General features: G+C 40.7%; 2 long non-coding RNA genes across 3 annotated transcripts in view; one reads left to right on the plus strand and one right to left on the minus strand.

The window, feature by feature from the left end:
• Positions 1–91: 91 nt before the first annotated feature.
• LOC115576200 (uncharacterized) lies at positions 92–15,655 on the minus strand. Of its 2 annotated transcripts, none has more exons than XR_003982791.1 (4): positions 15,337–15,655; positions 13,740–13,791; positions 6,270–6,368; positions 92–205 (listed from the first exon to the last, which is right to left on the minus strand). It is a non-coding gene; the product is annotated as an uncharacterized LOC115576200 (long non-coding RNA). The 2 variants fall into 2 exon arrangements; XR_003982790.1 differs by having other exon boundaries at positions 92–208.
• The window catches only part of LOC115576201 (uncharacterized), a 24,727-nt gene continuing 14,772 nt past the window's right edge, over positions 15,233–25,187 (plus strand). Inside the window, exons 1-2 of the long non-coding RNA XR_003982792.1 lie at positions 15,233–15,631; positions 16,983–17,122. This is a non-coding gene — a long non-coding RNA (uncharacterized LOC115576201). The remainder of the gene's footprint in view (positions 15,632–16,982; positions 17,123–25,187) is intronic.

Below are 25,187 nucleotides of genomic sequence, written 5' to 3' on the forward strand. Positions count from 1 at the left end.
CTGAGATGAAGAGGCAGGGCTTGTCAGAGCGGGCAGCAAGCTGATCGGGCCCCCTTGGCATTGCTGAGGACTGTATGTGTGTGTGTATTCGTTTGTGTGTGTGTGGGGGGGGATGTGTGTGTGTGTAGGTGTATGTGTGGGGAAGGGGAAGGGGGGGGATGTGGTTCAGATTAAGGACTCTGCCTTGACTTGGTATGCTCTGGCACTGCTGGGAAAGAAAGAACGAGACAAAAAAGGAGAGAAATATGGTTAGGTCAGCGGATTGCATGACCATTATCAATAACTTCAAAGACAATCATCCGTTTGGAAACCACTCAGTCACATCAATATCCATCACCAAATCACACCAACAGCGATGACTAAAGTCTCTTTCAGAATTTGTTACATTTGCTGCTCATATGACTCATTGGACATACTGTTCAATCAATGCACAGCGACTCATGAACACACATTAAAACACAATTAAAGAAGGTGCAGGCCAGCTCTAATGGAGGCAAAGGTATACAGTAGCTATGGAAGCCAATTCAATGATATTTTGGAAATTAATTACAAGCCTTTTTGACCCAGTGAACACAACCTTATCCGTTCACCCTGTTCTCTCTCTATGGTTAAAGGAGACTTATCATTCCCATCTCTCCTCTCTCCTGCTTATGGTACCACTAGAATGTGAGACGAATATGTAAGTCAGAAAAGTAACATGAAGAAAGAGTGACCACCAGCACACCTTCTCTTAAAGGGGGATGATTGTGTATGGGTAAGACTAGATTAGAGTTATACAACAGGCTTAAAGCTAGCAGCACTACCCTAGGATGCCATTGCAAGCAAAACCTCTGATCCTTGAGCAGAAAGAGAGAGGAGTAGAAACAAAGACAGCCAGTGAGAGGGCGAGGTAAAAACAATAAGAGGCAGACTCCTTCAGTAAAAAGTGGACTGGTGTGTTTGACAGTAAGGAGTGTGTGTGTGTGTGTGTGTGTGTGTCTCTTCTGACCTTTTCTTCAAGCAGGTTACCAAGTGCGTTAGCTCTCTCTGCCTGCTGCAGCAGTACCCAGGTCTATTTATAAACCTTGAGTTCAAATAGCAACCACTCTGTTCACTAGCCATAATGATAAGAGAGCAAACAAACCCATGTGTGGACAATGAGCAAGTTTGCATGTGCTATGAAGCATGAATGTGTTGCAAGTTTGAAAGTGTGCTCCCAATTGTTATCAAAATGCAGTACGGAGGGGCATGTTTACTATAGTAAGACAACCTTATCAAATAGAGACAAAATAATCCAACCACTCAAAGTCACAAGCAATAAAGTTTCTTTCAGGCACACAAACCAGCAGCCAATGCTATAAAACCCTACATACGGACCAGACGCACTTAACTGAGGCCAAACTCCACCTTTGTTAATTCACAGCTCACTCGCTTAACCTGGGCACACAGCCAGCATCTCAACAAAGTCTGCCAGAGGCTGTACGGCCTCTCTCTGGAACCGATCAAAAACACATCATATCATTATTATGAACTCAAGAAACTGATCTTAAAGTACTTTAAAGAAGAAGCATTACAATACAAATAACCCACTGACTAAGAAACATAGCAGAAAGGTGTAGCGTTGACTGCAGGGTTGACCTGCTCCTTCAGGCAGCCCTGACACTTAACAGGACAAGCCCCTTCCAGCAAACGCAGTTGTTTACTTACATGGATCTTGACTCAACCTTCTTACATGGAAAGTCCTCTGTCAACCCGAAAGCGTTTGATTCAAAGAGGCTACACAGGGAAAAACACGTATCCTTATAAGGCAGTGTGAGTCAAAGTCATGTAGAAAGATGCTCAACACTTGAGACACACAGACATTGTTTTTTCGGGGGGAAATAAAGATTTTTATTTTCTAACCATTATTTAACTCTCATTGTATAGTGGTTGTCTACATGATATTGTGTTCAAAACAACCATCCTGAGGTAATCAATAACTAAAATCATTGTTTGCTGCAGCGCTAGTGTGTATATGATTGTTAAACGAGTGTGGACTGCAACACACATTGCAAATTAATCGCAAAATATAAACTTCAACATTGCTCAGTCCTGGTGTGGACAAGCATGTTCTTTGCTGCTGCTTTGTACATAGAGTACAGTTTGTTCCTCTTCCCCTTTGCTTCCATCTGAGAGCTGCTTTCATGAGGGCCCCTGGAGTTGGCAGCAGCTCGAACGCTGCTATCATCTTACAGACAGAGCCCGTTGAGAGGAGAGGGGAGAGAGAGAGAGGGAATATAGGGACAAGACACAAACACAGAGTCTGTGGCTGAGGTGACGAGAGAAGAGAAATGTGACAAAAAGAATAAGAAAACCCAGATGATACCAAGGTTAAGGAGGAGGGAAGAGAGGTGGAATGTGGATAAGGAGGGACAAAGAGCAAAAGGCAAAAAGAGGCTGTCACTGAAGTTGATGTGAGAGGAATGCAGCTGCAGCTTCTAACATGTATAAAAGGCAGAAAGGTCAATTTCCTGAAGTCAGCCGCACATCAACCCAGTACAATGTGTACTCTTTGCAAGAAACACAGAAACTAAAGTGTGTGAAAGTCTCCAAAATGCTGAATCCTAGAACAGTGAAATAGGATCAATAGAATTAACCAAGAAAGTGTTTTTCTACCTTACCTGTTACATAAACTAACCTGGAGAGTAGGAGTAGAACAGAGGTGGTTCTAAACCAAGGTACATGTGAATACAGATGAAAGGCTGTTTTTTGCACATTGGGTCATAAAAGACAGACCCTGTAATCAACACGGGTTCTAAAGCTATTTGAGAGTCCTGACTTGAGGAAGTTAGATCAAATAAGTCACTGTATTTATCAGGAGGTCACTCGATTTACCAGATATTATTATAGATAATTTGATCAGTAAAAAAAAAAAGTGACAGTGATGCCAATCACTGGAGACAACCCACAAATGGTAAAACAATGCAATTTACAAGCTTTGCACTGTTTGACTGGGCTGTCGAAATCACTACATGCACCGATTGTCAACTGAACATTTCTTTTCGCTAAAGGCACTTTTCATGTGTCCTGTTGCTATGCAACTGCAAAGTCTATTTGAAACATGGTGCTTTGTTGCCAAAAGCTGACATATTCTTTAGAATCATTTGCATGTCAGTAAAACACACCAGGCCCTCAGCAACAAATTTCAACACTGAATTTTTTTAAAAAAAAGAAAAAGGGCTGCTCTAAGAGTGGGCGGAATAACAGGTATAAAACACAGATATGCAACTTGACACGGATTTGGCTACACAGTTAGTCCTCGTACTAAATGGATTTCACCTGTCACATCACTTCAAGTGCAGCACAAGCATTAGTGAACTCCCTGCACTTCTATTTTCATGTTAAATAAATGTACACCTGAATTGTGAGAAAGGGACCAGAACTTACAGCAGATCTGAACTTTCCACATACATGGACATGTTTCCTCATCCCCTCTAGCACTGCTAGAAAATCAGCTCCAGCTCCCACACAACACATTGGCAAACACTCCTCATACTCAGACATGTTTGATTATGAGGGCCAGCGTTGCTGCCTATTTATTCTGTATACAGCAAATGGTGTACATACACTGTATTATTATATGTTAAGGATAGTTCAATTGATTATCTTTATAGTCCTTGTTGGGTGAAACCCATCGAAATCTATTTTCTGAAACTGACTAATCAGTAAAGGAGCTCCTGTAAGGGAAGACCATGTTGTCATGGCAACATTCCTAAACACTCCCAATTCCTCTGGGCTTGTCCGAGCACGATGACATCAGTGCAAGACGCACATGCCAGCGTCCCTCTCTCTCAGTCTCTCTCTCTCTCTCTCTCTCTCTCTCTCAAGTATTCAAAAAACCCTTGTGAACAAACAGAAAAGCTGAGGGGAAATCTTTCCTGTTTCAAGAGCATGAGGAAGTGTGAAGACATTTACTGGAGTGTTGAACATCCTTTTCAAAACAGTGTTCACTACATGAGATTGCATGCTCAGCGTTAATGTGTGCAGGAGTAGATAAGGACACTAGTCACATGGTCCATCAGTGTCACGTCAAACTTTGGAAGGGGTTACAAGGGGTGTCCACACATGCACACCAAACCCTAACTAAGGGCAACGTACACAAAAACACAAGCTCCATTTTTTACTATGACTCATTACTGGGTTGTCCATTATTCAGCCATTTATTAACTTTACAGTCACCTGTCCACCCACACCCAGGCTGGTAGTGGCTGCCACCAGGTGTGCTTAGGAATTTTTTTTAACACTACAAATAGTTTAAAACGGTCATGATGAGTGTTGGCTTCTAGTCGCTGGTTTGAGTAAGGATTTTTCTGGGAGTTGAGCATGCTTTGCACCAATTACTATTGTGCATGGCCAGGTTTATGTCTCTACACAACGACACTACACACTCTACTCAAGACGGCAACTTTGGCAGAAACAAGCCCGTGTTAATTCATTATTTTCTGGGTTTCTTTTCATGACTGGAGATTTCATCAGCCAGTTTCAATCCTGCTGATGACTTCATTATCTGCATCTGTTGACATTTTTTTCTAAATCATTGATACATAATTAAGAATGAAAGTGTTGCTTAAGAGTGTAAATAATGATAAGCACTCAAACCCTTGGTTATGCATTTTGCACATTTGTTCTCTTGGATGTTCCATTTCTTTGTTTGGTGTTTTAAATATAGTCCTTAGCGTGAAAGGCAGCTAGTAATTATTATTTTCATCTGCCACTTATTTTCTTGATTAATCAATAAATTCTTTGGCTTGTACTGTGTCAGAAAATGGAAAAAAATGTCATCACAGGGTCTCAGAACCCAATGTGAAGAAAGATGCTTGTTATGCCAGAAAAACGCCCGAAACTCAAGATATCCAGTGTACTATCATATGCGATAAAGACAAGCTGGAAGAACAAATATTTCAGAAAAGCAAATAAAGAGAATTTGGGCATTTTTGCTTATAAAAAAAAAAAATACCTAAAACAAACTTTTTTTGTATTACAACTGATGCACATATTTTTATTAATGCAGCTTGGGTGTGTGAGAGAGAGGAGATTTGAGTCATATTCCCACTCGGTTCAAAATCAAAAATAATCAAACTGGTGCATGCTCAAGAGCCTCTGACTACTGAAGGCAAAGCAGCCTATGGACTCGAGCTATAGTAAGACACTGTCAAGTATAGACACTGAGTCTTTCAGAGGAACAATGACTTCACTCATGTTATTGTATAACCATTATCTAGGGGGACGATAAATGGCTGTGCCAGTTCACAGTTTGGTACTACAGAGACTACTGAGCTGTTTATACTGAAACACATCACCAAATCTAACAGTATAGTCAGAGGCTGAGACTAGAGACACAGCAGGACGGAGGTGGAGTGGAGTGAAAAGTGAGAGACAAAGAGAGCAATTGAAACATAAAGACACTCAAGGTCAGAGATAGACGCTATCAGACTTCCTGCCTACACGAGCCGTGACAGTAGCTTCAGCTGTAACAGTAGTAGGCTCGTACAAACAGGACTCAGTGGAAACTGTAAAGGCAATTCAAATGGAAAAACGCTACTACGTCACACTGCAAAGTACACCAGTGCTGAACGCAAACAGAAAGCACACTGAACTATTTGGGCAGACAAACAGAGACAAAGCACAGACCATGCAAGGAAGAAAAAATGTTGGAAAAGTAAACATCTTAATATTTTGAAACTCTTGAAGCCTTCAGAGCTGAGATGGACAAATAGTTTAAAATTAGACAATAGGAGTTGATGTGAGCCAAGCAGTTTGTGGATCTCTCAAGTCTTCTGGGACTTGAGCATGCTTTGCTGTTTTATACTTTGCCAATGCCTATCATGTACTGCCAGAATCATGTCTCAACACAAAACTGCAGCACTGATGGTTGTCAAATATTTCAACTTTTTTGAACTGATCCTTCTTTTACTACCTACAGTACTGATTTGCAATGCATTTAGTAGTGAAAATGGAAAGGGTGACAATTTTAACACCAAGAACTGAAACCTCCGTTTTAGCGGCTCACCGCTCATTATAGATTAATAGCTGTGTGCAAGTTGAAACAGCGGATGCCGATAAATCAACAAGTCCTCGATTGGTACAACTACATTTGCAATGGCAAATCAATACATTGCTATACTGATTGCTATAGGTTAAATAAAATTACTAAAATGAGTATCAGTATGAGTATAAGTACTTCTTTCATGCCCAGAACACAAATCCAACCTTCCCACAGCTCCCAACAAGACAATGACATCTTGTCTCACCTTTTCACCAGACCTGTATCTTCTTATCCTCCTGCCTCGTCACACTCTCCGTCTCTCTCTCTCTTCCATCCACTGTTCTTCCCTCTATGGGTATGTTCCCTGTGGAAAGCAGAAGGAAATACAATTATTTTGATTGCAATTGGTTATGTATTTTGTGTTTTATGTGGCCCAATAACCTAAATAATGGGTGAAATTAAAGGAAATATGTAATTAGCAAAAGGGGCAAGAGAAGGGGAAAAATCCTTCTTTTACCACCATAATTTACTTAAAAAGTCAATAAAAAGAATTGAATTGCTTTTCGTATTTGTATGAGATAAACAAGTTTAATCAAAGCACATAAACACTTAATAGACAGTCTCATAAACCTAAACCATACGAATGAACATTTGAGATGGCAGCCATATTACCTCATGGGGGTTCATGAAAGGTTTTAAAAAGGCCACTGACAGCCAATGCAAAAGTTAATGTCAGCACATGTAGCGGTCATTTTCATGACAATCACAAATTTGTGTGGAATTTATTTTAGACAGCAACTCCACTTATTAATCACTTAAATAATTAATAATATAAAAACTTTTTCCACTACCTTTTTTCATTTCATATTGACAAAAACTTGTATTTTAAATAAATTTAAATAAAATAAATCTATTTTCAATAAATCCCAAAATATCTAACAACCTAATCGACACCTACATGGCACACATTTTTCCAAAATATGATAATTGTGACTGTGGAGGAGTAAGAGAGGCAAGACCAACAGCAGAACATACATTGTCTGCATGTGTTTGAAGGCATTTTATCAAACATAAATTCAGTATCTCCAACTGTGTACAAATGTGTATTTGGTCCTTATATTGGTAGTAGCACCAAATATCTTCCATTGGTGCGAAATAAAACTCATGCAAATCCGAGGGGAAACACTGTCACTACCATATTACTTTTTTGGCTCCCAGAAAGAAATAAGCTCTTCCTATTAGTGTCCTATTGGTTTGTAATCAGACGGTGGCTTCTCCCTCAGTGAGTGTTAAGTTCAGCAGTACTTGGCTCAGTGGGTGTGCCATTTAGCCTGCAGGAGAAAGCTGCAGGCTGCAGTCTAATCCAATAATGGGATTACAGCGCAGCACTTACCTTAGCTATAAACAGACAGACGACCAGAGATGCTGAGACAACTCAGACACCATGGCTACAACATTTAAAGTGCATTATTTGTCCACGTGGCATTTATTTTGAGAATTGCACTGAATCTGTTTTAAATGCAATTAAATGTTTAGTATGTTGGAGACATTTACTGCATTAAACAACTAAACTTTCAGAAAATAAGACATATTTTCACAGAATCGTTTGATGTAACAAAAAGAAAAAAATAGTGCTTAATTATTGTTAAACAGACAGAGGTATCCGTCTTTAGCATACATCAACTCATTAACGTCAATTCTACTGGATAATGTATCATCAAGCCAAGGGACAACAATTACAATATGCACTGTCCCCAGTGAAAAACATACAGATCTTACAAACAGTGCTGAGTTTCTGCAGGCACCAGTGACCAGAGCTGGTGCTAAACTCTGCTGAATGTTCACAGGTCTTCTTTACGTGACAGAAAGTCCTTGCCTTTGACTGTATGCGCAGTCTGCTAAGCTGAAGCCTAGAGATGACCAGAGAGCAGCCGGTGACAGCTTTCTGATTAACAGACTGCAGCGACATGCATCGCCGTTTGACACCATCTTCAAAAGTCACCAAAGTCAGAAATGTTTAGTTACCTACCTAAATTATTCTGCACAATGTTTTTCAATGAAAGATTAAATCAGCCGTTTGTCTGAACACATGGTTTCATCCTTTTGCTTCCACCTTCAGTCACCACCCTCCTTCCTCTGTTCCCACACTCCCCCCTCTCTTCGACTCCTCTCCAGCCATCAGTGCTTCAGCAGATGGTTCTGGGTTCAACAACAACAGCAGAACATGGTGGGGGCCCTCCTGGAGTGCACACATACACACCACGGACAGCATCTGTTTATCAATGGGCCGACAATTCCCCATCCCCCGACAACTACAGCTGACGGGGGGGGGGGGGGCTTCGCGAGTCATCAAAAGCAAAAGGAGGGATAAAGAAGAACAAGGCAGTCACCACAGGGGGAGGGAAGGAAGAGGACAACAAAGTTGCATTTGCAAACATGTTTTATAGTTTGTTTTTTCCTTTTTCAGCACCACATCTTAACAAAAAATAGGAAACAAATCAATCCAAGACCATGTCCTGCATTTTAAACAGCCAACAATTAATACACTATTAATTCAGCTATAAAAGCAGAACATATGAGTTCAAGTGCTAGACTTTACTTCCTGTAAGCACTTTCCTTAACAACCTACAACAAAAATAAAAGATGTGCTATGGTTTGCAAATGACCAAGACTAAATAGAGAAAGTTTCCCAGAAACCAGTGTGGCCAAAATACTAAGATATTTAATAATCATTGAATGTGAGTATCAAATCACTTGTATTTTTTTATTTTTGATGATTGCTTGGTTTCATTAATATCTTCAGCAATTACTGAATGTGACAGATGGCAATTCATTTTCCAAACAACACTACAAGTTCATATACATTCACTAGACTACCTTATGGAGTGTAGTATGATACCGTTTCAAATTTTGAGAAAATTCCTGCAGATTTTTAAGATTTGTAACTCCTGCCACACATTACTATGAAGTGCTGTGAAGAGTCTTGGCATCAATAAGCCTCCAACCTCATAAATCTTTTATTCAAGCATGTCATTTATTTATTTTTTATACATTCTAAAAAATCCTACACAGTTGTGCGGACATGTAGCATGTATAAAACCGCAATTTTATTCACATTCACTGTTATATTTTCTTATTGTAAAAGAAATGTAAGTTGTGAACTGATATTCAGAGAATGGATTTTTGTCAGAGTTGCCCACTCTAAACATCAGTCCATCCAGCTCTGGGAAATGCGATGGTAATTCTTTACAATTCCTCAACGTTTATAAACAATAAGCTTCACTACTAGAAAAAGGTAGCATTTAAATTGCTTAAACAAACGGTTGCCAATCTAGACAGCAGTCTACTGTTGGCACTTACATATCATAACAAAATACTCTTATTGTGTTGCCTTGTTTTACAACACCTTCCACATAGAAAAGTGCTACTGTTTTTTTTTACTCTAACATACAAATCACCACACTGATGAAAAGGAATCGCTGCCCAAAAATATCTCATCTCTAAATATGGTCTGTGTTGTGTTAAAGTGGATAAAATAACAATCTGGGCAGCTGAATCCATTATTAAGCACATACTTTTTGGTTTTTCCATGTTAAGACAGAGGGAGAACTGAGGAGGATGAAAAAGTGGCAGACAGACACGAAAGATGAGGAAATAGCTGTATAAGGTCACTAGTGATGCTAGGTGCAACACAATACGTCACAGTCCAATTAGTATAGCAGATATACATTTCATTTTGCTACATTGTAGTTTTTAGAAGGTGGTCTGTATGTCCTGGTAAACAAAGCAAGTTTCTCTGAACTCACCTCTCATCCTCTATTAACTTCAGTGTTACCCACTACAATCAGTTCAGTTTTAAACTACTTCTTCTTTACCATTCTGAAATTCACAGTGTAGGACAGATTTCTCTGCCATCCACTTGCCTTTTCTGTGAACCCGTTTCTGCCAGCTGTCAAATAGAGCTGAAAGACTTAAAAATAATCAAACTATATTTGGGTTTCTGAGGAGGTAGAGATCAGAAATCTGAGGCTTTAGACTGCTGCATGTGAAGACCCCGTAGGAGTGTTTCTCTCTCCCTGAAGAAGTGAGTCATGCAGAAAAGCCAGCAAGATCTCTTGAATTTATAGGAGACGAAGTATTGATTGCATTCATAGCCTCGTGGATGGCACTTTTTTCATACACCCCAGACACCGACCCAAACATAAACCAGTAGACATGAGCATCCACAAACATAGACTCACAAGAGTCTGTCTGTCCCTGAAGAACAAAAGCCAAAAGGGTTGTCGCATGGCTAATTTGCATAGACAAATCAGCATCATTTGCATCAATTTGCATTAGCATGTCCTCATAGAAGGTAAACACTGGAGGCTCCATTCAAGAAAGCCATCACTCAATTAGTGAATGACAACGAGTATCTCCTCTGCACAAACAGCCCAACTGCGTACGCTTTGTGATTGCAAGATGTCACATTTACTGCCTAGCTGCATTATACCTGCCATTTCAACAGCAGCGTCACAATTGGGTTGGTTCATCTCAGGTCACAGTGACTTAAGGCAATAAGATATTTCTGGATGAAAAAAAGCTATTCAAATTGTGCCGCAGGCAGAGGAGGGTGGGGCAAGTTGGGAAAGTATTTTCTCCAGCAGGGCTCGGCAGGTTTCTGAAATACAGATTCATGTTTACTTTTTAGAAAAAAATAAATAACAGTAAATGTTTAGTTGGATGTAAATTGTACTATTGGGCAGTTTATAGTGGATGAAATTAGAACATTATTATAAGAAGTTGTGCCAAACTATGTTTAGATGAGCATACTTTTAAAATACTACTAGACTTAAATTTGTTGATACTTTATAGCTTAAAATTAAGACATTTTGTTTGAATTAAACCCGTTACACAAAGGATAAAAACAGGCTTGAGGTCAATGTTTTGTAAATCACCAGTCACAATTTCAGCTATGCCAAAAGACACCATCACATATCCACATAGCTAAACAACATTTTCACCTACGATCAGCTTTGTGCGTGAGCCTGCACAGAGCAACAGCACATAATACTCCATTCCTGCTCCAGTCTCATGACCATCTGCAGGTGTGGCTTTACTGCTCAGAGGGGCAATGTTCGACTACCTGATCCCCAACCAATATAGCAATGTTGCAACGCGGTAGGAATTTATAGCACTGCTGTATTAAATTCCAAATACGACAATCTCAAGAAGGCCATTTCAGCCTGGAGTCAACGCTACAGCTTCAAAGGTCCTAAAGCCTTGGTGAAAACTCCTAATATTTTTAGACAAGAATAAGAACATGTTTAGAGAGAACAGTAATTTGACGAATGAAGCCAGACAACCAAAAGTGAAAGTGAAGCCAGACAGCACATTGCTGTACAAAGGCAAAGGAAATAACACATAAGTCACAACTAATTACACATAATTTTTAATTGTGTTATGATAAAGAATGCAACAGGCCTACAAGCAATAGACAGGATCTGTGAGTACCCGTGAGCAAGCTTGATGGCAAGTCTGTGTCTAGAAATGACTCAGTCGAGTTTTGCTTATGCATAACGAAGGGCTTCGGAATAGGAGTTCTGAATGCTTATTCAGTTTTTACCCTTAAGGATGTAATCCTCGCTGGTGCCACAAACTCTATAACTATAAATGTATTGAATTTATGATACTGTGGTGAAAAAATAGTGGTGAGCCTTTTATAGAACCATCCACCAAATGCTATTTGAATGTTAGTATGTGAAAAGCAATAAACTGCATATGTGACAGAATGTGTGTGGGGGAATGTGTGTGGGGGCGCCATATATATATATATTATATATATATATATATATATATATATATAATATATACAGGGTTCTCCCCAGAAATTCTTAGTATAGCGGCGCACCGTCTCTCCGGGGGGGGGGGGGGCCAGTCCGGGGGGGGACCGCTCGTCAACGTCAGTCCGGGGGGGTGGAGACACGGACGTACGGACAGCCAGGGGACGGACGGACGCTCATCGCCGTCAGCCGGGAGACGGCGGACGGACGGACGGACGGACGGACGCTCGACACTGTCACGCGCGGATTATAGCGGCGCTGACCGAGCGGTAGAGCGGCGCAGCGCCGCTGTTCCACCGTCTGGGGAGAACCCTGATATATAGATATATATATATATATATATATATATATATATAAAAATATATATATATATAAAAAAAAAAATATATATATATATATATATATATAAATATAAATATAAATATATATATATATATATATATATATATATATATATATATATATATATATATATATATATATATATATATATATATATACATATACATATACACACACACAAAAATGGGTTAAATGTGTCGCTGGTTGACTGGTGGCCGATACCGAGATAGAATCAAACGGAGAAACTAGTCAATCTGTCGACTTCCAAACATTTCCCTTACGTGACTTCAGTATCAGTCACTCCAACATAAACACAGCTGGAAAAATATGACCTAATACTAAGAAAATGTGAATCATCATCAGCTGGCTTAAGCAACCCTAAAACAATATAAAGCATAAAACAATATTTTATAAAGCCATTATCTTAATAAAATAGAATGGCACTCAGTAGTGTGCATACCACCACCAATTAATTGAATCAAGCCTAATCCAATATCAAGCTTGTTAGCCCTGTATCACTAATTTTTAAACCACCCATAACTGCTTAACTATAACTATATTAGTAAGATCACAAGATCTGGGATCTGCATGAAGTTGTACTCATTCACAGATACCAGCCACCTAAACATATGATGTTTTTCATCCACATCTATACATTATGCCCTGAGAAATAAACAAAAGTGTGTCTTGTAATAATTTTAAAAAGCAAGAAAAAATTATCGGATGCACCCCTGTATCAGGATCCACAAAGGGTAACGATTCCTATTCTAAGCCGAGACCCATCCTGCATCATATTTTCATGGAACTCTGTATCGCAGTTTCTGTGCAATCTCTCAGACAAACCAATCAACATGTGTAAAAACATAACCTCCTTGGCAGACGTTATATTCTTAAACCATAAAACACACCAAATACATTACAGAAGATATAACAGAAATGGGACTAAAACAGCTGTAAAAACTATGTAGTTCAGATATTTTTTTATCTCTTGTATGAAAAACATCCCTGGACATAAACCCACACTTTTGGCAATGAGAAGGAGGTGAGTTGATGGACTGACTCCAATTACATGCAACCAAAACAAAAAGATCCTAATTCAGGAAATTGGTCAAGATAACAAGATTCATAAACAGAATTAGGACCTAAAAACAGAAAACACATTAAACACAGCCTGAGGAGTGGGTTGATGGACTAGTTGTGGACCACGGCTCTATTGTGTGCCTGCATGTAGACCAACTGTATGGACACAATGAGCTGCACAAACACCTCTCCACACACAAAACATCAGGACTCTGGCTTCTCATTTAGCGATTTTAAAACAGCAAAGCTTACTCAGCACAATGCGGCCTAGACCAACCCAGACCCTCCAATTCAATTCAAACGGAACTGCATGTGCTTGCATAAGCAGCAGCTGCCCAGCCTCTGTCCCCCTGACCCACACACCCCTTCAGTAACCCACACCCACACACACACAGGTCATCCTACCATCTAAAGATACAAGATTAGGCGTAAACTGGTAAATTTAGTCTTAAAATGCACATGCTTGTGTGCATTTATTATGGCACACTCACCTGTTAAGATGCTTCAGCTTCTTTGGTGGCAACAGCTTCCAATTCCAAATCTCTGAAAGACAAAGGCGAGATAAGAAGGTTAATCTCCCCGAATTAATTTACCTAAACAACCCCCGATTATGAATAAAAAGATACCCTGCCTGTGGGTGGTATACAGTGTTATCAGTTTGCTGTGATTTAACAACACCCTGTGAAACTACATGCAAGGCTGCAGATTATTGCTACTCCTGAAATGCTTCACATAACTCAAGCTTAATGTCTCGAATACATTACTGGTGGTTAAAAGAGGCGCACCTCACCTACGAAATCTATGCAAGGTCAAGCACGCACAAACAAAGAGTGAGACTCGTCAGTAAAGATGCATTAAAAGTATGTTAATTGGTCAATGTGGAAACGCAAGTTGAACTGCATAACTGGGCAATGCACGACGAGGGCCTCGTACAGCTGAGGCCCTACAAGGTGAACAGTGAATGTGTGTGTCTGAGAATGACAGATAAAGAGAGAGAGAGTGTGTGTGTGGGTCAGAGTTACAGCTCGGGTCCTGATCGGCCATTATCTCAGCTGTTGCCTGACTTACAGCTTAACCAACATGGCTTCTCTCAAGCCTGGTATTTTTCCAGCGCGAGCCAAGACCAACGAAAAGCCGTAACAGGGCATCTAATTACAATCGATGCAATTAAATCATTATGTGGCTTAGCTGTGTTTGCAGCGTCGTCGGGCCAGTGCGAAAAGTTAGGTAGATAGTACGACTGCAAAACCAGCATAGCGGAGGTCTAGTGTTAAGCTAACCAGCCGCTCTGTCTCTCTGCCGACAGAGGGTGTTAAACGCTCTCAAACGAATTACAACTCTGCGGACTCACACATTTACCACCAAATATCACATTATAGTACGTTTCACCAACACATTTTGGTTATTTGATGTCATTCCCCCAACGGTGTCCTGTGTGCACGTCGCAAAAAAGCCCGGCGATCAGTCGGAGTCACCGCCGAGCAACCTACGTCGTCAGATTAGCATTGCTGCTAATGCAAGCTCGCGGCTAACGTTACGAAGCGGCTATTTAACTTACCCGGTCTTATTTAAAATCCAGCGGTTAATGTAATTTAATGAACATAGTGGCGCGTTGAATCCACCAACAACGATATTTTACTGATATTCACACCCCTGGAACCATTTATGTCCGACTAAACACAGAATAAGCTCTTTTGACAGATATGTACGCACAGCTGGCCAGCTAAGGTTAACCAGTGCTCGTACTAGTTAGCAGTTAGCACAAGGTTATCCTGCGCACAAACACAAAGGTTTGCCTGTCAAAAAACGTTTCGAAGTGTTCATCCATCTGCAGGCAAGTACAGTCCACTGGTGGGTCAACCGATGTTTTTTTCCCGTCAACGTTTGCGAAGTGCAATGCAACTGAGCCGCCTTTGCCAAGTGCTAGCATGCTAGCTTAGCTCAGCTCACGGCTAACTAAACAACAGCGGCTGCTCAACTTATCGACACCAGTCCCCGGTCTCCCTGCTTCTGGGCTCTCTGTGTACACTCGCTCGACAAAAAAAGACGCGGCCATTCAGTGAGAAAACACCGTGAAACAAACCTTACCTCATTGAAGTATAAAGTGCAACAGAGTGGAAAGGAAAGCCGGCTGTAAGGCTAGAAGAATTTCAACGCGTTTGCAGCATCTACGAGGGGAGGCATCCGTCCTGCATGATCGCCATTTTCTTAACTCGCTGCTGGCTAACCTTCTTTCGCTTGAGCTCTGCTTTCCCCTCCTCTCTCTCTGCATTCACTTCAGCTATGACTGCGTGTGTGTGTGTGTGTTTCTGCAGGGGGGAGACAGCGCAGGAAACACATTCACCACTTCCTCTGACTGAGAAAACCAAACACCAAGGCGAAGGTAAATGGTATTGAGAGAGGAGTTTAAGCAAAGCCAGACATGTCAGACCTGTTCACGCTAAGTACCTCGGTCCCTTCATGTTAGTGAACCCGTAATAAACTGTGGTAGCATATGCATCAGACCTGGAACCGTTTAAAAAAAATCAATCCGTGTGTTTATTTATTTTAAATATTTGGTTTTAAGCATTCAGTAGTGATTTCCCTTTTTTACATTTGTCATAATTTGCACTATATTTGTGTAAAAAGTGAGCAGGGTGCTAATATGAAAATCATAATAACCACAAAGTATCTCCTATTATTCTCATTTTTATGTGCACTGGGACAGACGCTGTCGTAGGATAAGTTCACCTAAAAATGAAAATGCAGTCATTGTGTACACTAAGCAAAACACTAATGCAGCATTCTCTTATATAGCTGAAGTAGATGGGAATAAAATGGCTCCATCCAGAATAATTGTATGTGTAATGTGTATAATCTCGACATGCCATTTTATGTTTCTTTTATGTTGTTGTTGTTTTGTTTTTTTTGTTTTTTTTACATTTTAGAAAAAGTCCCCTTTTACTTCAGTTGTTAAGCAGGATGATGCGATGCTGTTTGACTGTGAAGCTCCAGAAGTGTTTTGTGGACTCCAAAACTTTACCCACCTTTCCTTCCACATAGGAGTGATTGAATAATGACTGATTTTTTTAAATTTTTGTAGTGAACCTTTCCTTTGAGAAGATCAAACCCAAAAAACCTGAAAGCAACAAAGTCATTTTTTAGCCATCTCTTCGACTATTGTGTAAGTAAAAAAAAAAACCCTGAAACAAGTTTTTAAAAAGAGACAGGGAGGAGAGGGAGAAACAAATACAGCATGGAATCTGCCAACTGCAACGTTTCACCGACGAGACAAAGGCTGCTGCTGCTTACAGGAGAGACCGGCAATACTGTGTGTGTGCAGAGCAATGACCATTGACCCACCAATGGCAAAAACAACCCCCATCCTTGTGCACAAATTGCCTCCCTTATCTGCTTGTATGCGACTATAAGGGAGGGAGAGAGGCGTAGAGTTCATCTACTGCCAAGAGATTATTTTATTTGACCAGATATCAAAGACAGGGAGATTAGATGTTTAAGCATGTAAACAAGGAGGTGACCTCTCAGCACTGGTGTGCCAATTACTATCCAAATCTGGGTTTCCTAATAGATTTCTAATACTGATGATGTGCTCATGACAATTGGGAATTTAGATATAATTGCCCTCCAAATGGGAAAATACTGAATTGATTGTTCCTTGTCCCTCCAAAGTGAAGGTCTTGTATTTGGAATTCATTCCGCCTTCATGCACTTATTTAAAGTTCCCTTTTTCCCAGCTGTCAGGTCATACTACAAGATCAGATACCTGAAGGATATCAGAGGACAGCGAAGTTGTTGGTTCGATTGCTTGAGAAATGAAACCTTGGACGCATTGTTATTCTTTGGAACAAACTCAAACAAGCAAGAAAAATATCTGGTGAGTAAATCATCTAGATAGTACTGATCTTACCTGTAAATTCTGTTTTAAATGTAGCCTAGGTCATTGGTCTTATATTAAAATGATTGAAGGCCTTAAGAGTGTTAGCTAAGTGCAGTAAATTGTGTCAGTGGCATTCACGCGATAAAGCACAGTGGTGTTTTGAGCCATGTGCTAATGTCAGCATGCTAACACACTCACAATGACAAAGCTAAACCGCTGTTGTTAAGCTGGTATAAAGTTAACCATGTTCAGCATAATTAATTAGCATGATGGCATGCTATCTGCTAATGAGCACTAAACGCAAAGTGTGACTGAGGCTCATCATGGGAATGTCGTCAGATGATGTCACTGCCAAAAAGTTAAAGGTGCCAGATGTGTAAAACAGCTGACTGCAAAGTTTCGTTTCCAGGTTGTGAAACACTGATGCTTTGGTTTGGGTGGCTATTGAGAGCAATGTAAACATAAAGCAAAACCAACCCGGGTATGAAACTCAGCAATTAACTATCTCTCTCCAGATTCTCTGATTTGAAGGCTCAGCAGGTGTCAATCTGGACCATAATCGTGAACAAAACAAAAGACCAATATTAGTATTCAAAAACCACACCAGCTAGCATGGCTAGTAAAACAATAAACTATAGTACTGGAATGATACTTTGGATTTTTGCTGCTGCCCAATTTTAATCTGAAATCCTGGCTTCTAGAGTATTTGATTTTCTTTTACTAACAATAATCACGTGTTGTATGTAATTTATTATTACCTGCTTTGCAACTTTTGCCATTTGCTTTCTTGATAGTGTGTTGCATTCCAATTTCTCAAGAAAAGTCTGGAAATTCATCATATGCCTTTTATCGAATCCCACAATTCAACTGTTCAGGTAGATTGTGAGGAAAGCAGGGGACGCTACAGTACATACTGTCACCATTAGTTCAGGGCACTTTGACACAAACCCCAGAGCTCACATGTCTGGTGGCGAGAATAAACATGTTCTGATGGAAGATATACCAGATATGAAAGTTTGATGAAGTTAAAAGTTAGGTCAACTTCAGTACATAAAGACCTGGGAGCTTGTCTGGCGCGTCCGGTGAGTGTCCACTCATGCATTACAATATACTGAGGCAAACTAGCATTAGATTAAGCTGGTAGACCTTAACAAAACAGAAAAGTCCAGAGACAGCCAGTGTAAAAACCTGAACAAAGAAAGACAGAGAAGAATAGAGCAGAACAGGAAAAAAAGGTTCGCTACAAAATCAGGTCACCAGCACAAGTAAAACTTATTCACGTTGAAGCTTTTGCTTCATATTTTAAACTGGCTCAAAGGCCAACACTCGATAGTAACCTGGACATGTGTCTTTGAAAGGACAGAAAACTACATTTTGGCTGATGTGTCACAATTAATGATAAATCTACAATTTCGAAATCCGGCTGAGTTTGTGCCACTGGGAGGAGAGCAGGGCAGCTAAAGAGTTTGCTGATAGTCTGGGACAAGGTAGTCACCTTGACAGGCAGAGGAGTGTATACAGAACAGGCCAAGGTTTAATCATTTACACACACACACACACACACACACACACACACACACACACACACACACACACACACACACACACACACACACACATTCAGGAGTCAAAGGCAGGAAATAGACCTTGGTTACTTGAGCAAACACAGGTAGCCTACACATACACATGTGTCCAGGTCTGCTGACACAGCAATGACAGTTCAAGTTATGCAATTACTTACATGTATACACACATCCAGGTTTATTGTTGTTTTCTTTACTATGTGTGTCATGCTTTATACATTACTCGTCTTGATTGTTACTCGGTTTGGCTCAACTATAGTCCGTATTCGATGCATGCACGCGCACACACACACACACACACACACACACGCAAACACACAGGTCACGGCTGCAGCTGCAGAAGTGTAAAAAATGGGAAGACCATTGTATCGGAGAAAGAGAGAAAGGGGCATGGAACATTGGGTTGAAGTGTGAAAGCTGGAGGAGGAAAAGGGAGAGTGAGCAACAGAAAGTTAGCGCGAGAGAAAGACAGAGAGATTTTTTGGAGGGGGTAAGAGTGTGAGAGAGAGAGAGAGAGAGAGAGACAGACTGACAGACTGACAGACAGAAGAAGGTCAGAAAAGAGATTTGCATGTCAAGTAGTAATAGGCTTGTCCTGAGTACAGACACGCACACTAGTAAGCTGCAGTGTTCATAGTGCTGCAGCGTGTGTGTGTGTGTGTGTGTGTGTGTGTGTGTGTGTGTGAGTGAGTGTGCATGCTTGCAGGCTGCCAGCCAAAAACGAGCTGCCACTGCACTTATCAGAATTAGGTTTCGACTGGCATCTAATGCAAAATAACAGAAACAAATATATGTTTTGTGTTTGTGTCCTTGTTAGACTGTGATTCCGCTTCTTCTTCTTCTTCTTCTTCTTCTTCTTCTTCTTCTTCTTCTTCTTCTTCTTCTTCTTCTTCTTCTTCTTCTTCTTCTTCTTCTTCTTCTTCCTCCTCACTGTTTCTTCGAGTCGGATTGAAAATCATTCATCACTTGTCCCATCTGCCTCCCCCATCCAGCAGTCCTCACTTATCACCACAACCCCTTCATTTTTCACGTTTGGCCCCCTCCAACCTCATTATCTTCTCCCTGCCTCCACCCTCCTCCCTCACTTTCTATCAGCACAAACACTCAGATACACAATCGCAGCCAGCATGCGCTCACACACACACGAACACACACAAACACATACACACACTGAGTCATGAGCTGTCTCTCTCTTATTCTTCTTCTCTATTTATTTCTCGCTTTCTCATTAATGTGTTTCCTTTGAGCTTGTCGGGTGAAATTAATCCATTGTTTAATTTTCTAATCTATCAAATGGCGCAAAAAACACATGTGATGTAACGTGCATTTGCTGCCTTCGTGAATTAAATAAAATAAAAAAAACACCAGTAAGGAACTTACAGTGTCAAAAGGTGGGTCCATCAAAGTTTGGACGGGCTGGGGATTGCCTGTCGACACCAACTGACCCGTCAACATTTAAAGTGGGCCGAGTTTTTCCTCCCTGCTTCTGCATCAGATAGCGACACAGTATCTCATTATTTGAAAGCCTACAAAAGGGAAACCCTGCAATACTCTTTTTAACTTGCCAAACTCACAAACCCATTGGCAATGACATTTCCACTTCCAAGTACACCACAAGTTCAAATGAGCTACAAGCTGAACAGAGACAGTGGACAACCTTGACTTTTCAAAGCTGTGATAGTGCTCACTCAATTCATTCATTTTAAAGGGGCTCTGTGGAACTTGTATGTTTTGCTAGAAGCCGGTCCTTTGCTTATTTTACCGGACTCCATTTCTAAACTATTGTTAGCTGGTGTTGCTCACCGTTAGCCGAGTGGAGAGAGGCACTGAGACGAGGTACACAAGAATGTGCATAAGGTCACATCCTGTAGACAGGTGCGAAAATGTCCTTCACAAAGAAATCGGGCAGGATCCCGCAGGATGAAACATCTTAAGCAACTCGTCCACAGCACAGTAGACACTGTAAAAAAACAAACAAAGAATCGTAGAAATAGATGGTAATATTCTGGCAGCAAGTGGTACCAAGAAATACTGTAAAATAACACAGTATTTAGTAACCCATATAAACAAAGTTATTTTCCATAAATAAGTTAAATTGTAAATATGTTTTTAAGCTTGAATTCTTCTTGAAATCTTATTTATATTCATCACCAGGCTTATATTTGCAGGACATTGCTGTATTTTATTGGATTTTAATACATACACTATATTGCCACAAGTTTTTACTCACCCAGCCTAATAATTGAAATCAGGTGTTCACTTCCATGGCCACAGGTGTATAAAAGCAAGCACCTAGGCATGCAGACTGTTTCTACAAACACTTGTGAAAGAATGGGTCGCTCTCAGGAGCTCAGTAAATTCCAGCGTGGTACTGTGATAAGTCCAGTCGTGAAATTTAAATATTCCACAGTCAACTGTCAGTGGTATTATAACAAAGTGGAAGTGATTGGGAACGACAGCAACTCAGCCACGAAGTGGTAGGCCATGTAAAATGGGGGTCAGTGGATGCTGAGGCGCATGATGCACAGAGGTCACCAACTTTCTGCAGAGTCAATCGCTACAGACCTCCAAACTTCATGTGGCCTTCAGATTAGAAGAATGGTCAAAAATTCCCATAAACACACTCCTAAACCTTGTGGAAAGCTTTCCAAGGAGAGTTGAATCTGTTATAGCTGCAAAGGGTGGACCAACATATTAAACCCTATGGATTAAGAATGGGATGTCACCTACATTCATATGCGAGTCAACGCAGGTGAGCAAATACTTTTGGCAATATAGTGTATTTTTTTATGTGAATAGCCAATAGCCAATAGCCACACACAGTTACTCAGTTACAGATTGTTCATGTTATTTTACATTAGAGATGTAAATTCACAGTCTAGGTTTGTAGTTTTATGGATATTTGGTATATTTCAAAAATATAAATACCAAAAATCTGTATTTAAACTGACTGATAAATTAAATGACACATCACGTTAATACAAGTTGTTAGCTGCATGTTGTTACATAGTGCCCCTTTGAGAATTTAAAGTAAAAAATGAACATAGCCAGCACCACCTTCAAGTCCAGTTTGGGGACTTTATTGCATGTCATGCAAATGTATTCCATTCCTGTACGAGTCCAAGTCCTTGATTTTGTTGCTCCAGCTGACTGCAACAGACTTGTAAGAAGGAAATGTTCTGTCTCCTGCCTGTCTCTCTCCACCTCTCGACCTCCATCTCCGACAGGATACCAGCTTTGAAATGGATTTTGTTGTGGTTAAACTTACACCTGGTCTTCAACCAATTACCTGAACATTCATCCCCTTCACCTCTCAAGACGAATACCAACGCAATCCATCAACCGCTTTGCTTGTGTTTTGTTTGTTTGTTTGTTTGTTTTTTACACACATATGACTTTCATTCACCCTTGCAGATTTTATTTTGCATGCACACAACACATGCATGCACACCAATACAGGTTCCTTCGCATTAGAGACAAGACATCTTCCCATTTCTGTCCCTATAATCCATCACCAGGCTCTGAATATGCAGATAGTCTTGATAAGTGTGCTGGGTGAGGGTATAACATATTCAAATGTACCCTCTTTATTTAAATTCACACTCATTTATATTCATATCACCGACTCAATGCCGGCCTCGCTCCTCTATTAACACAGGAACTCATGCAGATCGGTGGTCACAAGGTGCAGTGATTGGCTGGTCTTTTTGTCATTCATCTTTGGCGGACATATTTTACTGTGCAGCGAAAGGTGATTGAGAAGCAAACACACAGTACCACATTTAATCACACAGACATTCGGTCGCACACATTAGTCACGTGCTCACACTCTGCAGCCCACAGCGTGTAAACGGCAGTCGATGAAAGTGGCGAAGACAGCCTTGGCACTCTGCTGTCGTTGCGTCTGCTGGGGGTGTGGGCGTAGCTCTAGGGGAAGGCAACACCGACAAAAACTACCAATTCCACTCTGATGGTCCACCTGTACCAAAGAGGTGGTTGGAAAAGACTGCTTTCTGCAATCAAGGCATACACTTCATATTAAAAGATGAGTTTAACACGTTGGGCGAGAGTTACATCAGAAGATTGATACTACTGACATCGGTGTATGGTAAACTGTCGGTTGGCTTAGCTTAGCGCATGAAGACTAAAAAATGAGAGGTAACAGCAAACGTGGCTATATAACATATTAATTACTGAATTTGATGTCGGGCATTTTTTTTTTCGTGTAATCTTTGGACACACGTTTTCCTCCCTTAAGATCATAACTTTGAGTCTCACATCAACATCCTAATCATCCGTGTTTAAAGCGCTGTGTCGTCGGCAACTGGACGCGTTTCAGTTTCTTGAAGACGTGTTGCCTCTCATCCAAGAAGCTTCTCCAGATCTAACTACCTGGAGGGGAGTTGCAGGCTTTTAAACCCTGTGTGGGAGTGTCCTTACAGTACTAGGTGAGCCCAGGTGTGAAAGGTTGTTAAGCTGTCTTGGGAGGGAACTCAGTACTGCATTGTAGGTGATTGATAAGTAATGTCTTAGGCCACATCCTCTGTTCAGAGACAGTCGTTCCAGTTTTACAAAGATGGATTCTTTTACTCCTCTTTCAAACCATCTGTCTTCTCTGGCCGAGATGTTTACATTGTTGTCCTCTAAGGAATGATTTTTCTCCCTCAGATGTAAGTGGACAGCAGAGTCTTGACCTGAGGAGTTGGCCCTCCTGCGTTGTGCCATTCGTTTATGAAGGGGTTGTTTTCCCGCGACATAGCGAATGACGATGTCGTTAAGTTTTCCCGTCTCCTCCTCTCTGTCTGCGCCGGAACTTTCAGAGGTTTTGACAAAGGCCCAGTTTGGGTAGCCACAGGATTTAAGTGCTCCCCTGTGGTGCTTCTGTTCTGTAAATGTAAATATGGGTCATGATAAGCTACTTGCACATAACAGCCGTCTGTCTGGTGAGGACAGGCTGGTTGGTCTGTCCATCCTTAATTCTTCCATACGTGGCACAGGTGCCTCGCTTTTCTTGCATCAGTGGAATCACCTGAACCAATAAATGACTGAGCAAACCACGAACCACAGAAGGCACCTGGGGCCCCAATCGCAAAGAAATGCTGTGGCGGGCAAGAATAGTTTGTAAGTCACTGAGAATCTGTCTTGTTTCCAGATATAATTTGGCTGTTTTTTCTTCATAGCTGGCCGTAAAATGTGACTCAGCAGTTCACATTCAATCTTTTCTTTGGAAAGCAAAAAAGCGCATCTCCAGCCTGCCAAGTTTATCTCAGAATAGAAGACGTATTTTAAACACAGAGTGGAAAAAATCACCCAGGGAGCCCGGAGCCCAAACTCCTGCCCTGCAAAGTAAATATCAACACAAGTACAGAGAAAAAAGTTCAGACTTCATCTCAAATGGAGTGAAGCGTCATCTGAAGTCACGCCATGAATCATTGAAGGTTCATTACCGACATAACATCTGATATATATTCAGGTTGGAAAGTCACGTGAAGCAGCATAATGCGTGCATGGTGAGTGACAACTTCTACTTTCACGAAAGACATGAAGCTCAAAATGCAAAAGTAGACACCAGAAACAGACCAGTACTATTGCTAAGTTCAAATAATAATATTGTTGGCTCATGATACCAACAGCATTATATTACTGGCTTATATTACAAACCTTGTTAGAAGCTGGAATCGACTGTATTCTTACACAAATGACAGACAACGAGTTTTCTTGTTACGATCATAATAATGTTTTTAAGGAAAAGAGATCATTTTATTCGGCACCTTCCCACAAGCTCCATAGGTGTATTAATTTTGAAACATGACTTGACTTGTCTTGATTCAACTTTATTGAAAAGAACTTTGAAAAATTAAAATGTGTAATAAAGTTTTTGTATCCACAGAGCCTGCAGAACAGCTACTGGGGTGACATTTGTATTTTGCTACTTACTTTGCTATTCACATTAGCTAATAATACATGCCGCTCTGACAAAAAAAGACGTTTCTGGCTGCTCGTATGCTCCAAACTTTGTGGCACTTTGGAGCATTGAAGTGTCGAGTTGCTATACTTGAGTTTAAGTAGCTGTAGGTGTTCTGTTCAATCTCCAGTTTGTCATTCAGCAAAAGGAAGACGTCGTAAATCCAAATCCAAATGCAATTTTAACTCCTAACCCTAGTGTCATCTGGTTTGCACAGAAGAAGCAAAGAAAAAGTGAGATAAAAAGAATTTGATAGACCGAGGCTTGATCTTTCAAATGTTAGGAGTGGGCACTGTGCCAGCCTGTAAATATCAATTTCCTTTTGTAGAGCTTCTCTACATACAGCACAGTTTGGTTTCTTTGCTGCGCCATGATGCAATGTGTGGCATGCAGGCTGACCTGAGAGCCATTGTCATGTACAGAGCCACTGCTGGCCTTTTGTTACTGCTGGACGGGCCGGCAGACCTCTTGTGGAGAGAGAGCGTGTGTGTAGCTGCAGTTCAAAGTGTGAATG

This window comes from Sparus aurata, chromosome 23 (genome assembly GCF_900880675.1).
Source record: "Sparus aurata chromosome 23, fSpaAur1.1, whole genome shotgun sequence".
Lineage (NCBI taxonomy): Eukaryota > Metazoa > Chordata > Actinopteri > Spariformes > Sparidae > Sparus > Sparus aurata.